The sequence below is a fragment of the Neovison vison genome, chromosome 10 (assembly GCF_020171115.1).
Source record: "Neovison vison isolate M4711 chromosome 10, ASM_NN_V1, whole genome shotgun sequence".
In the NCBI taxonomy this organism is placed as follows: Eukaryota; Metazoa; Chordata; class Mammalia; order Carnivora; family Mustelidae; genus Neogale; species Neogale vison.
The window spans coordinates 41,726,308-41,741,649 of NC_058100.1; the positions used below are offsets into that span (position 1 = coordinate 41,726,308).

At 41.2% G+C, this 15,342-nt stretch overlaps 1 protein-coding gene across 3 annotated transcripts in view; it reads right to left on the reverse strand.

The window, feature by feature from the left end:
• Window positions 1-15,342, reverse strand: part of SMYD3 (SET and MYND domain containing 3) — a 689,511-nt gene that overhangs the window by 221,532 nt on the left and 452,637 nt on the right. Inside the window, exon 1 of one of the 3 annotated variants that reach the window (XM_044267076.1) lies at window positions 4,853-4,870. The exons of the other annotated variants lie outside the window; for them this stretch is intronic. The gene's annotated coding sequence lies outside the window, so the exon portion shown is untranslated. Of the gene's footprint in view, window positions 1-4,852; window positions 4,871-15,342 lie in introns of those variants that run through there. 3 annotated transcript variants of the gene reach the window in all.

Here is a 15,342-nt window from a genome sequence, read left to right on the forward strand (position 1 = left end):
AAGAATGATGCTAAGTCTACTCTGCCTGTGCTCTGTGACCAGAGCAACAAGGCCTGGACGACAGCACATTTGTTTACAACCTGGTTTACTAAAGATTTCAAGTCCACTGTTGGGAGCCACTGCTCAGAAAAAAGATTCCTTTCAAAACATTAATGCTCACTGACAATGCACCTGGGCACCCAAGAGCTCTGATGGAGATGGACAATGAGATTAGTCTTGTTATTGTGCCTGTGAACACAACCTCCATTCTAAACTCATGGATCAAAGTTTCAAATCTTATTACTGAAAAAACAAATTTTTTAAGACTACAACTGCCATAGATAGTGATTCTTCTGATGGATCTGGGCAAAGTAAATTGAAAGCCTTCTAGAAAGGATTCACCATCCTAGATACCATTAAGAACATCTGGGATTCATGGGAAGAAATAAAAATATCAACATTAATAAGGGTTAGGAAGAAGTTGGGTGACTCTGAGGGGTTCAAGAGTTCAGGGGAGGAAGTCATGGCAGAAGGGGAGGAAAGAGCAGGAGAACGAGACTCAGGAGCGGAGCCCGAGGACGGGACGGACGGGCTGCAACCTCACGACGGAACCGAACGGATGAAGCTGCTTCTCATGGAGGCGCAAGGAAAGTGGGTTCTTAGATGGCATGTACTTCTGCTGGAGATGCTGTGAAGACCGTTGAAACGACAACCAAGGTTCGGAATATCCTATAAACTAAGTTGATAAGACAACTGGAGCGTTTGAGAGGACTGACTCCAATTCTGGGAGAATTTCTCCCACGGGTCCCATGCTATCAAGCAGCATCGCATGCTCCAGAGAAATCCTTCATGAAAGGAAGCATCCATCGATGAGGCAAACTTCACTGTTATCTTATTTTATGGAATTTCTATGGCCAACCCAACCTTCAGTGCCCGCCACCCTGACTAGTCAGTAGCCATCAATGTGGAGGCGAGACCCTCCAGCAGCAAAAAGATTATGACTTGCTGAAAACTCTGATGATTAGCATTTTTTAGCAATAAAGTATTTTTAATTAAAATATATGTTGTTTTTTAGACATAATTGCTATTGCAACCTTACTATACCAAAGTATAGTATAAACATAGCTTCTATATGCACTGGGAAACCAAGTATTTCATTTGACCAATTTAATTGAAATAATCACTTTATTGAGGTCGTCTGACACCAACACTGCAATATTTCTGAGGTTTGCCTATAATTATAGGTACAAGAAACCTCCAAATCTTCTGACCTGGCCTCAATTTCCCACTTTATAGATGGGGACATCAAGGCCCCAAGAGCTTAAGAATGTGCCCAAAGTGGAGAACCAGCCCTCAAATGCCTTCTGCCTCCCCCGTCTATTACTTCCTGCTGTTTCTGCATTTCCTTTTATTACTCTGCCTGAGCTCTGACCTTCTTGAATTTAAAAGGCCGACATGAACACCACCGGTTGGTGTCAACCCTCATAAGAGGACTTGAAGTGCACTGTTAGTGATGTAGCCGAGTCGTGAAGTCAGCACTCCAGGTCTGCTCCATGTGTGAGAAACCGGGGACGGGGATGTCAGGAAAGGAGAAAACTACAAGGCTGCTGTCTCTGCTTTGGGTGGGAGGCTGCACTCACCAAAGCCCCCAGTGCCAGCTCCCTAAAATTCAGAATGTTGAAAAATGGTCTAAAACACAGCAACAGTTTCAGAGACTAGAATCCAATAAGGCTTACGTTCACTTGACCTTGTACTGCCTTCTGGTCTGTTTCTAAGCACAGAGCTCTTGCGTTCCGAGATAGCTACTGGATTATCCACGGTAAGTGGCACAGGGGGTATCAGTCTCTGGCCATTAGAGTTTGGTAATTCACAAGATGTACTGTAACCTACATGATCAAACAGCATTTGTCAGACGCTCCTCCTCACAGGGGGGTCAGGCTGGCTCAGTCTAGAGCATCGAACTCTTGAGCTGAGTTCGAGCCCCACGATGGATACAGAGATTACTTAAGAAAAAAATAAAGCTTTAGGGGCACCTGGGTGGCTCAGTCTTTAAGTGTCTGACTGTTGATTTCGGCCCAGGTCATCATCTCAGCGTCGTGTGATCGAGCCCCAAGTCAGGCTCCATGCTCAGCGCGGAGTCTGTTTGAGATTCTCTCTCTCCTTTTCCTTCTGCTCCTCCCCCCACTCATGCTTCTCTCTCCCTAAAATAAATGAATAAAATATTTAAAAGAGTAAAGCTTAAAAAAAAACAAAAGCAGGGACGCCTGGGTGGCGCAGTTGGTTGGACGACTGCCTCCGGCTCAGGGCGTGATCCTGGAGTCCCGGGATCGAGTCCCACATCAGGCTCCCAGCTCCATGGGTAGTCTGCTTCGCTCTCTGACCTTCTCCTCGCTCATGCTCTCTCTCACTGTCTCTCTCTCTCAAATAAATAAATAAAATCTTTAAAAAAAAAAAAAAAAAAAAGAGTTTAAAAAAAAAAAAAAAAAACAAAAGCAAAACACCTCTCCTCCTATAAAGTTCACATTTGCTCCACTGCATAAACTGAACACCAGCGCTTCAAGCCCTCCAGAGCTATCCATTCCTCCCTGCAGAAGGACCCAACGTCCAGGAACAAAGCAAGTCACCTGACACCCAAATGAACCGACGCATGGACAGCAACAAATGCGAGGAGTATTGGCTATCATGGGCTGTGGATGAATGGCTCGCTGGAAGAGAGAACGTGACGGTAGTTCTAAGTACTTTCTGACGTTTTCATCCATCATTGGCAGCTCTAAGGAAGAAAAATTCCTTTTTTGCTTCTGTTCTGTTTTCTTAAGGGAAAAATCAGCCAACATCAAGAGCCCCAAGCCGCACTGTATGTAAGAAAATACTGAAATTCACACACAGTCGTAAACAAGGACCCCGTGAATGTTTTTAACTCAAATATCTTCTCCTACGCTGTGAAAATGCACATTTGATAGCTCACTTTATAACAAATGTGTGAGATTATAAATAAGGCGTTGGAGCTTCAGTGTGAGGGGGAAAAGAGATAAGCTCACAGGATATTTACGCCTCGTGCTGCCCTTAGATTCCTGCAACAGAACTTGGAGCTATTCTCCGGTTTAAACAACAGGTGGCACCTGCCATTTCTACATTCTCCCTGGCAAGAAGCCTTGACAGTTTGTGATGTCACCTTCCAGGAGGCATTAACAGTTTTTGTAATCACCTCCGCTGATAGCATGTGCATATGCTCTTCTGTGGTAAACGCGAACCCGAGTGGAAAAACGGAATTTGTGGGAATGCGGTTTGACCAACTGCCACCCTCCCCGTAGCCACGCCCCTCCTACAAGGAAACACCGCAGCAGGGAAAAAAGCAGAATTCTGTCGTATCTGTTCCGATCCTCTGTCCATATACAGAGCTGTGTGTCTGCTCCACCCGCACCCCTGACGCCTGCAAGAGGAGGGCGATCCCACGAGGTCCTAGGGTACATTTGGGGCAAATCTGGGACCAGAGGAGTATGCTGTGATTTTAATCCACATGGAGAAAAAACCCTCCACTGTCCGTTTTCCATAGGCACCATTTCCACTCTGCTGCACCCAGAGAGCATGCTTACTATTTCGAAAGAACGAATAGGTACATGAATTCCATTTCCACAAGGAGAACGCAGAATTCAGGACTGTTTTCAAATGTGCCAAGAAGACAGATTACATTCCATAGGCTTTTTGTGTGTGCTTTAAATATGAGAAAATTGCCATGTCAAGAATCTCTCCTTCGACACCTACTGCTCATTTTTTTATCCACTTGCATAATTTTATTACATAGCAGCAGTTCTGACCTGATTTCTAGACTGTAATGTAACAGTTATGGGTTTGATATATTAAATTTATCTAATTTTGAATTTGTGGGGTTTTTTTTATTAGGATAATGTAACAATGGAAGTCTCGCCAATGCAGCAAAGCAGAGACAAAAGCAACGTGGGGTGAAGCACGAGCCAAAAGGGGTGTGCAGGTAGGAGACAGGTTGGCATGTTTCACAGCAGAAGAATGCAAAAATATATTTGTGGGAAGGTGGATGAATGGATCAGAGGAAAATTGCACTGAAAATCATAGCCTGTACTATAAAGAGATGATGTGCTTTTCTTGTATTTTCTCCATTACACAGCACCAAATGTCCATACTCCTGCTTTCTGAGAACAGAGCTGAAACCTGGTGTACAGTTCATGTTCTGCCTTATTAGTATTATCTAGTAAACAGGAAATAAGAAAAAGCAAAGAATGCAGGAAAAAAAATCACTTAGAATTCAAAGGCACTGGAGAAATTCGGCTTTCATTAGGGATTTATTATTAGGAGAAAGCATGTGTCCTGAGAACAAACTGCAGAGACCGCATGATTTCCTGGTGATCAGATAACATAGCATTCATGCTTTCTGGATGAACAGGGGTTTCACATAACAGCAAAGTTTCCTGAATTCTGAATCAAGAGATCCACATCTCTTGATTCTTAATCCTGACTCTGCTACTTATGAGCTGGTTAACCAGTCATATTACTAACTTTTCCCAAACCTACTTTCCTTGTGTATTAAGTAATCACAAAAAGAATCCTTGTAAGGATACTGTGAATATTTTTTTTATTTTATTGTTTTCACTGTGAATATTGTATTTTATTTGTTTTTCTTTTAAAGATTTTATTTATTTATTTGACAGACAGAGATCACAAGTAGGCTGAGAGGCAGACAGAGAGAGAGGGGGAAGCAGGCTCCCCACAGAGCAGAGAGCCCGATGTGGGGCTCGATCCCAAGACCCTGAGATCATGACCTGAGCCGAAGGCAGAGGCTTTAACCCACTGAGCCACCCAGGTGCCCGACTGTGAATATTTTAAAGTATTATTTACTTACAGCAGATGTTTTAGGCTCTGTGGACTTGAGCAGAAATTTTCCTTTAATTCCCCACTGAAATACCAGTGGCGATCTACAGAAGCTAGGCACAATAACAATAAACTAAAGAAAAGATTCCATACTCAGACATCAGAGGAGAATTTTCTTTCGGTGCACACTGATGAATGAGTGTTCTAGCTTCTAACAATTGGCCACCAGTTTGAAAATGAAGATCCAGAAATCCAAGCAACCATCACTGCTAACATCAGAGGGGCATCCTGAGCTGCTCACAGCCAGGGTGATGCTGTCTGTGGGCAGGGGCAGATTAGACACAGTGCCAGGGGAAGGGAGTGCAACAGGGAAGGCCAGGTTTGACAATGTTTCAGCACAGGAACCTGCAAAGCCTGTCCTCATGGATATGCAAGAAGGCGGGGGTTCTGTGGAGGAGGGGCAGGGATTGGCAGAGAGGAAGGAGGAGGGCAGGAACACGGACGATAGTTAAGATAAAAGATAAAAAAAACAAGGAAATTGGAATTACTCCAGCAGAAATAAAATTTATACTGAAAGCCAGTAAGAGGAAAATAGGTTAGCCAGAGCCACCAGCCTTGAAGGGCCAGCACTAAGACTGATGAGAATGATGGAGAAAGGGAGCCTCCAGTGTTTTCACAAGAGATCTGTAAACAGTTAAGAGCCCACTACACATACAGTCTATTAATATGACTGCCACTTGGCCCTATAATACAATGATCTGTTCAATATATTCTTTTCTTCATTTACTTACAACGTAATACCAGATGTCAGTCAGGATATGATGATTTTTGAGGCTTTCAAAACCTACTGTTTGCTCTTCAGAGCCTACACCAGCACAGTATAAGACCACCGGCCCAGCCATTACTAATTTTGCTATTTATTTCTTTTTTATTTTGAAAGAATCTCAAACTTAGAGAAAAGCTGCAAAAACAGTAAGATTTATTTTTTTTCTGAACCATATGAGAGTTAGTTGCCTCATCACCTCCAAACTGTGAATTTCTGAAACGCAATGACACCGTCCTGCCCACAACCATGAAAAGCAGGTAACAACACAGTGACACGGTCCCATCACTGCCATGTAATCTGTAGACTCAATTTCAAGTTCACCAATCATTTCCTAATGACTTCCTCAGAGAATGGGTCCAGCTCAAAGCTTATGGTTTCTTTCATTTTCACGACTTTGACACTTTTGAAGATTAGGGGAGAGTTATTTTGTATCATGGTTTGGGTTTACCTGATGTTTCCTCATGATTGGATTCAGGTCGTGCACCTCCGGCATGAACATCACAGTGAAGACGATGTGTTCTCATTACATTCCATCGGGTGGCACACGGTTTCAATCAGTCTTCGTGCTGATGCTATCAACTTGGATCACATGGTTAAGGTGGTGTCTGCCAGGCCTTTCCCCTGTGAAGCTTCCCATTTTCCCTTTGAAATTAGCAAGTATTGGGGGACGTGGAGAGTTACTGTGAGGCTAGGCAAACGTCCCATTCCTCATCAAACTTAGACTTTAAGCACTGTTTCCGACCAGTATGGACTCATGAGTTTCTGTTTTACTTAATGGGTTATAACCTATCACTGTCGTTTTGATGATCGCACTGTCCCAGACTGGGTTAGTGGGAGCCTCTTCAAGCTGGCTCCCAGGTCCTTTTGATGTATCCCTCACTTTTCTTGGAGTAATTTCTCTAATTACAGAGCAAGATACTCTAGGTTCATCTACTTTCTCTGTCCCAGCCCGAGAATCAGCCATTTCTCCAAGGAGCACTTTAGGTAGAGAAGAGCGATCAGAATCCAATGCACTAAGGAATGGGGTAGCAGCTATTACTGCAGCCAGATTCTCCTCGTAGACAGAGCTGGGATATAGGTAAGCAGAACGCACACCTGAATTTACGTCTATAGTTAATTCTGCACATCCTTGACTTTCTCTACTGAGTATAAGCTCACGCCAGTATTCCCAATGAACAGAGTCATTTCATTCTTGGTTCCTCCCTTTCCACAACAAGCCACGACTCTGCACCTCCCCTGTCCAGCTCTAACACGAACTTGGGAATGTCCTCCTCTCTTCCCGCTCACTTCTGACACTTTCCTCTAGGCCTTTGTGGCACTTTCCTCTCCCATAGCCCTGACAAACCAAGGTACCTACTTTGCGCTGCCTCATCTAATGACGTTTTTGGACTGAACTGTAGAAAAACAGTACAAATAAGAGAAATGATCAATGTTTGAACATTTCACGTTTGCCATTACATTTCTGTGTGGTAACTGTTGTGTATGCATTGTCTACTTATCCATATATATATTTTTTAACTTATCCATATTCTTATTGATTAGTTTATGATCTCAGTGTGATTAAGGTATTAATACTCCGGCTCAGGTGTGACAAGTAATTTCCAAATGTCTTCTTCGGTTCTTATGTTTTAAAAAATAGAAACTTTCGTTGACTGAGAAAACCCAAACCCCTCAGTGTTTTTCTACTACCAATTAGCCCCACTTTTTTTCTGAGGCTTTTTTGCATTTCTTCATTATTCTCTACCCCAGGGGCTCTCAATTGAGGTAATTTTGCCCCACAGTAGACATATGACAACATCTGGAGTCACTTTTGATTATTGTGACCAGTATCCAGTAGGTAGAAGCCAGGGCTGGTGTTAAACGTGCTGCCATGCCCAGGACAGACCCCACAACACAGAACTACATGTCGGTACTGCCAAGGTTGAAAAACTCTGCTCCGCACTCTCTCCACTGTTTTACGGGAAGTCTCAATTTCTTCCAAAGCAAAATACTGGGGAAGAAAGGCTATGAAAGGAAGTATTTTTAGTAGAGACAATGGCTTGCTCCAAATGCTAAGTTTGATTTACAGGTGTTGGGTTTAGCACCTTCTATAATCCAAAGTCACTGTCAAAAAAGGAGAGGAGAGGAGAGAAAAGCTTTATTTCCACAAAGGATTCTCTTAGCTGAGGTCTCGACAGAAAGACACTTATCTGCTCCACAAGATCTTGAGCCTTATTTGTTATGATGTCAAGAATTCATATCTGGATTATATGGATTTGCTCTATCTTAAATGCCAACAAAAAGGGCAGGCAATAGATCATTTAAATTTTCACATCCTATAATGCCAGTATCAAGGAACTTAGTACTGACAAAATACTAAAAATGTATACTTTTTTAAAAACTGAAGGACAGTATTAAAAATAAAATTCCTGCTTTCTTAGAATTCAGGACCTTTAAAGAAATTATTTATATAGCAGAATAATGTGAAGAAATAGAACCAGAGTCAATTATACCTCAATAAAGCTGAGAGGAAAAAATTAACAAGCTATATAAGATATATCAGAAAGAAAGGAGATTTTAAAATACCTTTTGCTTTACACAGCGTGTATCTTCTGCTTATAGAATTGTTACTGGCCTGCCAGAACAGTTTACTATCATTATCACAAGTACTCAGTTCTTAGAAACAAGGGATTGTGCAAGCTCCTCTACCCAATCAGAACAATCCCTTGTCCTGGATTCATCTGAGCATAGTCCTATCCTGCTGACAGATTTGACATCTACTTCCCACCACCAGAGCAGAGGAATAGAGCAGAGCGCTGAATCCAATAAGACCTATCTAGAGGCTAACAGCCACACAAAATCGATGCTGGCAACCTTTTCTTCAGCACAATCCCTTAAAAAAAGGACCATAAATAAGATAACATTCACGGCAGCTGTGATCTTCAGTGAGAGACTGCTAAACTCTTCAGAGAGGTTTCTTGTGGTATCAGTTCCCTAATGAACTACGAGGACTTGCATACGGAGGAGGCATTCCTCTTGACCTCCTTAGATTCCCAAAGCCTGCAAGCTCTATAAATCATTTCCTTTCCGGCAAACATCAGACCTAGCTGTGGGCTCAATTTTTTTATGTTATTAAAGAGTTTATTTATTCACTTCAGAGATAGCGAACGTGTGTGCACAAGTGGGGGGAGGGGCAGAGGACAAGAGAATCTTAGGCTGACCCCCCACAGAGCGCAGAGCCCAACTCAGGGCTCCATCCCAGGACCCAGAGACCACGACCAAAGCAGACACTGAGAGTTGAATGCTCAAATGACTGAGCCCCTAGGCTCAGTCATTAAATTTGTGACCAGTTTAGTTGAAATGTTTTTGTATCCTTCTTAACTTGTTATAATACAGCAGCCTGTGAGAATGACAAAATATCATTATTAAATTATAACATTAATAAAAACAATAACAGTAATAAAGCTGAGATGTATTAAATTGAGGGCTTATCAGGGGCTAGATTCTATTCTAAATTGCTTTACAGGAGTTAACTCACATAATCCTATGTCAGTTAACAAAGCAGGCACTATTATTATAATTACTAGTCCTATTTTATAGAGAAGGAAACTGAAGCCCCAGGGTTTAAATAACTTTCTCTATGTCAGAACCAGGATTGAAATCAGAAGGCCTGATGATAAAATCTGTGGTCTTAACCCTATTACCCATTTCTGATTTCCACACTCCTCAAAAGATTATGGTTTCTCTTTCAGGTTCCTTTAAGTTATATGCTGAAAGAAATGTTACTTTTTAATGGGAGAAAAGAAAACTTCCTTCAACTTTTATATTGGGTTGAATCTTTAGCTTCAACATCATAGCATGAAACCCACAGCCTTTTTTTTCCCCCATGGCCTGACAACATGAGCACGAACCCAACTCAGGTTCATACAGTTAGCTATCTGCACACATCTTTATAGGTTTGTCTAGGTAGATGGACAATTTCATTGCAAAAGTAAAAACTAAAAAGGACCTCATCTGAGAAGAGGAGAAGATGGCAGAGGAGCAGCAGACTGAGTTGACATCAGGTCGCAGGAGTTCAGCTAGATAGTTATCAAACCATTCCGAGTACTTACAAACCCAACAGGAGATCGAGGAGAAGAAGAGCAGCAATTCTAGAAACAGAAAATTGACCACTTTCTGAAAGGTAGGATGTGCAGAGAAGTGAACCCGAAGCAACGGGAAGAGGGGCCGGTTCCTGGCAAGCGGCAGAGCAGTGGAGCACAAAATTCGAACTTTTATAAGTCTGCTCCACTGAGGGACATCGCTCCAGAGGCTAAGCGGGCATGGAGGCCTCACGGGTACAGAGTGGTCTCAGGTCCCGCAGGGTCACAGCAGGATCGGAAGAGTCTGAGTGTAGTGGAGCTCGCGGGTATCAGAGCAGGGAAGCCGGCTACAGAAACGGAGCTGAGGAGTGGGCTCTCAGCTCAGGGTTACCGTAAACTGTGATCCGCAGCAGAGTCGGGTCATTGCTCTTGGAGCGGGGACCCCACAATGGCAGATCCAGAGGCAGGGATCTGCTGGGTTTGGAGACTCCAAATGGGACTGTGTACCAGAGACAGAAAAGCTCGGTCACGGGCCGGGTGAGCTCCGAGCACAGGGAGATCAGGGAGATGGGAAGGACTGAGTGTTTTTCTCTGAGGGCGCACTGACGGGTGGGACCCGGAGATCTCAGCTCCTCCAGCCCGACACTGGGAGGCCGCCATTTTCATTCCCGGCCTCCAACGCGGTATGGAAAGCGGAAAGCGTTGAGGGAACAAAAGCTCCTGAGAGCCAGCCCCAACAGATTACTTAGCCGGGCCCCTGACAAGGGCGGTGCAATTCTGCCTCAGGCCAAGACATTTGAGAATCTCAGCAACAGGCCCCTCCCGGGGAAGATCAGCAAGAACATCCAGCCGATACCAAGCTCACTGATCAAGGAGAACAGCGGAATTCCATAGGAAGGGAAAGCAAAGCAAGAAATTCAGGGCTTTCTCCCTATGATTCTTTAGTCTTGCAAAATTAATTAAACTTTTAAAATTTTATTTTTTTCTTATTCTAATTTTTTTAACTTTTACTCCTTCCTCTTTTAACGTTTTTTTTTTTTTTAAGATTTTATTTATTTATTTGACACTCAGCGATCACAAGTAGGCAGAGAGGCAGGCAGAGAGAGAGGAGAAAGCAGGCTCCTCGCTGAGCAGAGAGCGCACGCGGGGCTCCATCCCAGGACCCTGGGATCACGACCTGAGCCAAAGGTAGAGGCTTTAACCCACTGAGCCACTCAGGCGCCCCTCTTTTAATGGTTTTTAAACTAGTTTATCTTAAAAATACCTTTCTAAAAAAAATCTTTTTAAACCTTCATTATTATAGTCATATTTTATCCTTCACTGTATCTAACTTTATTTTTTGTATACATATAGCATTTTTTCTTCTAAAAATTTTTTGGGATACAATTTCTTCTAATAGATCAAAATATACCCTAAATCTAGCACAGGGCTTTTTTTCTAGTCTCTAGCCCGAGCAAATTCTCTCCACTTTCTTTTCTTTCTTTTTCCAACCAACTTATCTTATCAATTCCTTTTTTTAGAATTTTTTAGATTTTCATCCTTGCAGTCATATTCCATCCCATCATCATGTTTATCCTTATTTTGATAAATATATATATATATATATATATGTTTTTCTTTCTTTAAAAAATTTTAGGAGGTAGTTTCTTCTAAGAGACCAAAATACACCCAAAATCAAGTGGGTGGTTCTGTTCTATTCACCAGTCTAATATATATAAATATATATATATATATTTAATTAAAAATTTTTTTTAAACTTTTTACCCCCTTTTTCTCCCTGCGATTTGGGGTCTCTTCTGATTTGGTAGCATACATTTTTCTGGGGCCTTTGCAACCCTTTTAGTATTTTATTCTCTTGTTCATATATTCTTATCCGGATAAAATGACCAAGTAGAAAAACTCAGCACAAAAAAAGAACAAGAGGCAGTACCAAAGGCTAGGGACCTAATCAATACAGACATTGGTAATATGTCAGATATAGAGTTCAGAATGACAATTCTCAAGGTGCTAGCTAAGCTCAAAAAAGGCATGAAAGATATTAGAGAAACCCTGTCTGGAGAAATAAAAGCCCTTTCTGGAGACATAAAAGAACTAAAATCTAACCAAGCTGATATCAAAAAGCTATTAATGAGGTGCAGTAAAAAAAAAAATGGAGGCTCTTACTGCTAGGATAAATGAGGCAGAAGAGAGAATTAGTGATATAGAAAACTTAGAAGCTAAGCAAAAGAGAGACAAAAAACTACTGGACCTTGAGGGGAGAATTTGAGAGATAAGTGAAACAATATTAGAATAATTGGGATTCCAGAAAATGAAGAAAGCAAGGGTGGGAGGAGAAGGTATATTGTAGAGAATTATTGTAGAGAATTTCCCTAATATGGCAAAGGGAACAAGCATCAAAATCCAGGAGGCACAAAGAACCCCCCTCAAAATAAATGAAAATAGGTCCACACCCTGTCACCTAATAGTGAAACTTACAAAAGTCTTAGTGACAAAGAGAAACTCCTGAAAGCAGCCCGGGACAAGAAGTCTGTAACATACAATGGTAAAAATATTAGATTGGCAGCAGACTTATCCACAGAGACATGGCAGGGCAGAAAGAACTGGCATGATATATTCAGAGTACTAAATAAGAAAAACATGCAGCCAGGAATACTATATCAGCTAGGCTATCATTGAAAATAGAAGGAGAGACAAAAAACTTCCAGGACAAACAAAAACTAAAAGAATTTGTAAACACCAAACCAGCTCTATAGCAAATATTGAAAGGGGTCCTCTAAGCAAAGAGAGAGCCTAAAAGTAGTAGACCAGAAAGGAACAGAGACAATATACAATAACATTCACCTTACAGGCAATACAATGGCACTAAATTAATATCTTTCAGTAGTTACCCTGAATGTAAATGGGCTAAATGCCCCAATCAAAAGACAAGGGTATCAGAATGGATAAAAAAACAAAACCCATCAATATGTTGTCTACAAGAAACTCATATTAGACCCAAAGACACCTCCAGATTTAAAGTGAGGGGGTGGAAAACAATTTACCATGCTAATGGAAATCAAACAAAGCTGGGGTGGCAATCCTTATATCAGATCAATTAGATTTTAAGACAAAGACTATAATAAGAGATGAGGAAGGACACTATATCATACTCAAAGGGTCTGTCCAACAAGAAGATCTAACAATTTTAAATATCTATGCCCCTAACATGGGAGCATCCAACTATATAAACCAATTAATAACAAAATCAAAAAAACTCATTGATGGTAATACAATAATAGTAGGGACTATAACACCCCTCTCACTAAAATAGATCATCCAAGCAAAAAAATCAACAAGGAAATAAAGGCCTTAAATGACACACTGGATCAGATGGACATCACAGATATATTCAGAACATTCCATCCCAAAGCAACAGAATAGACATTCTTCTCTAGTGCACATGGAACATTCTCCAGAATAAATCATATCCTGGGTCACAAATCAGGTCTCAACTAGTACCAAAAGATTGGGATCATTCCCTGCATATTTTCAGATCACAATGCTCTGAAGCTAGAACTCAATCACAAGAGGAAAGTTGGAAAGAACCCAAATTACATGGAGGCTAAAGAGCATCCTACTAAAGAATGAATGGGTCAACCAGGAAATTAAAGAAGGATTGAAAAAATTCATGGAAACAAATGATAATGAAAACACAATGGTTCAAAATATGTGGGACACAAAAAAGGCAGTCCTGAGAGAAAAATATATAGCAATACAAGCCTTTCTCAAGAAACAAGAAAGGTCTCAAATACACAACCTAACCCAACACCTAAAGGAGCTGGAGAAAGAACAACAAAGAAAGCCTAAACCCAGCAGGAGAAATAATAAAGAGAAATAATAAAGATCAGAGCAGAAATCAATGAAATAGAAACCAAAAAAATAATAGAACAAATCAACAAAACTAGGAGCTGGTTCTTTGAAAGAATTAATAAGATTGATAAAGCCATGGCCAGACTTATCAAAAAGAAAAGAGAAAAGACCCAAATAAATAAAAACATGAATGAGAGAGGAGAGATCACAACCAATACCAAAGAAATACAAACAATTATAAGAACACAGTATGAGCAATTCTACGCCAGCAAATTTGACAATCTAGAAGAAATGGATGCATTTCTGGAGATATACAAAGAGAGCTTTACTGCTAAGGTCAGGAACACGGCAGGGATGTCCATTATCACCACTGCTATTCAACATAGTCCTAGAAGTCCTAGCCTCAGCAATCAGACAATGAAAAGAAATTAAAGGCATCCAAATCAGCAAAGAAGAAGTCAAACTATCACTCTTTGCGGATGATATGATACTTTAAGTGGAAAACCCAAGACTCCACTCTAAATCTGCTAAAACTTGCACAGGATTTCAGTAAAGTGTCAGGATATAAAATCAATGCTCAGAAATCAGTTGCATTTCTATACACCAATAACAAGACAGAAGAGAAATTAAGGAGCCAATCCCACTTACAATTGCACCCAAAACCATAAGATACCTAGGAATGAACCTAACCAAAGAGGCAAAGAATCTGTACTCAGAAAACTTAAAGTACTCATGAAAGAAATGGAGGAAGACATAATGAAATGGAAAAATCCTCCAGGCTCATGGATTGGAAGAACAAATATTGTGAAAACGTCTATGCTACCTACAGCAATCTACACATTTAATGCAATCCGTATCAAAATACCATCAATTTTTTTCAAAGAAATTGAATAAATAATCCTAAAATTTATATGGAACCAGAAAAGACCTCAAAAAGCCAAAGGAATGCTGAAAAAGAAAACCAAAGTTGGTGGCATCACAATTCCAGACTTCAAGCTGTATTGCAAAGCTGTCATGATCAAGACAGTATGGTACTGGCACAAAAACAGACACATAGATCAATGGAACAGAATAGAGAGCCCAGAAATAGACCCTCAACTCTATGGTCAACTAATCTTTGACAAAGCAGGAAAGAATGGCCAATGGAAAAAGACAGTCTCTTCAACAAATGGTGTTGGGAAAATTGGACAGCCACATGCAAAAAAATGAAACCGGACCATTTCCTTACACCACACACAAAAATAGACTCAAAATGGATGAAAGACCTAAATGTGAGAAAGAAATACATCAAAATCCTTGAGGAGAACATAGGCAGGCACCAACCTCTTCGACCTCAGCCGCAGCAAATTCTTCCTAGGAACATCACCAAAGTCAAGGGAAGCAAGGGCAAAAATGAACTACTGGGACTTCATCAAGATAAAAAGCTTTTGCACAGCAAAGGAAACAGTCAACAGAACCAAAAGACAATTGACAGAATGGGAGAAGATATTTGCAAACAACATTATCAGATAAAGGGCTAGTATCTAATATCTACAAAGAACTTTCAAACTCAACACCCAAAGAACAAATTATCCAATCAAGAAATGGGAAGAGGATGGGGCACCTGGGTGGCTCAGTGGGTTAAAGCCTCTGCATTCGGCTCAGGTCATGATCCCAGGGGCCTGGGATCGAGTCCCGCATCTGGCTCTCTGCTCAGCAGGGGGCTTGCTTCTCTTCCTCTCTCTCTCTGCCTGCCTCTCTGCCTACTTGTGATCTCTGTCTGTCAAATAAATAAATAAAATCTTA